Here is a 1,091-nt window from a genome sequence, read left to right on the forward strand (position 1 = left end):
GTACGTGGGGCGTCTCTTGCGTTTTGGGAGGTCTGAGTTCTTCTGCCAGCGTTCAGTCGGTGTTCTGTAGGAGTTGTTCCACGTGTAGATGTATATCTTATGTATCTGTGGGGAGGAGGGTTTTCTCCGCGTCTTACTTTTCCGCCATCTTCCCCCTCTCTCCCAGACTACTATGTTTTAAAGTTACTCAGGTTAGTCCTAATTTTCCCCTTTGGTATGGTTATTTATGTGTTTACTTATTTAATTTGGGATATAGTTTGGGATATAGTTATGTTATATTGTTACTGTTATTTGAGGTTTTGTTCTCCTAGTGTTTTTAATTTTATTTTTGAATACATAAAACAACATGATTCAAAAAGTCAATGTCAAAATTGTATTAAATGTATATTCACGAAAGAGTCACTGCCCTCTCCACAGTCCCTTCCATTTTGTTCCCCCTTAACACCTGTATGTAACTAATCTCATTAGTTTCTGATTCATCCTTCCTGCACTTCTTTTTTTAAACATAAGAAAAATATAAAACAGTTTAAGAACTGGCATGTCACCCTTGCATAGGGATTATAGTAATCTTTTCTATATCATTTCAGTTTTAGTAATATGTGCCAACAAAGCAAGTACTATTGGCTTTGTTCCTATTGCCTTGTGATAGTAGTGGATTCAGTAAAATGATAATTATATTTTTGGAGGTTTGTCATTGTTGGATCCCTAAATTGGCCCAATTGGACTTCTTAACTTTTTCAGTGTCTTACCTTTTCACACTATCAGCATTCGTTATGGTTTATATTTGAGTATGGCTTAAACTGATAGGCTTCCCCTGAACAGTTCTTTCCCTTCTTATTTTTTGGAAGTTTGCTGTTGTGAATAATCTATTCAATTTGAACTGACATAAGAATTTTACCTTTTCCTCATATTCCTTTTATTCTTTTCTGATGATATTCTACTACTTATTTTAATTCCTTTAATTGACTTCTTACCATTTACTTGGGTTCTCTTTTCTAATTGGCTGTTTCTGTTTTTAACAAATAGGGCTTTAAGGAGCGAGCTTTGATCAGCTGCTATGTCTATACTGGAATATTGTTGAAAGGTTTTGA

The 1,091-nt window shown here is 34.7% G+C and overlaps 1 non-coding gene across 1 annotated transcript; it reads right to left on the reverse strand.

Annotated features, from left to right (window-relative positions):
• Window positions 1–510: 510 nt before the first annotated feature.
• Window positions 511–618, reverse strand: LOC115852496 (U6 spliceosomal RNA). The gene has a single exon (XR_004039173.1). It is a non-coding gene; the product is annotated as a U6 spliceosomal RNA (small nuclear RNA).
• Window positions 619–1,091: the final 473 nt, after the last annotated feature.

This window comes from Globicephala melas, chromosome 2, assembly GCF_963455315.2.
Source record: "Globicephala melas chromosome 2, mGloMel1.2, whole genome shotgun sequence".
Taxonomy (NCBI): Eukaryota; Metazoa; Chordata; class Mammalia; order Artiodactyla; family Delphinidae; genus Globicephala; species Globicephala melas.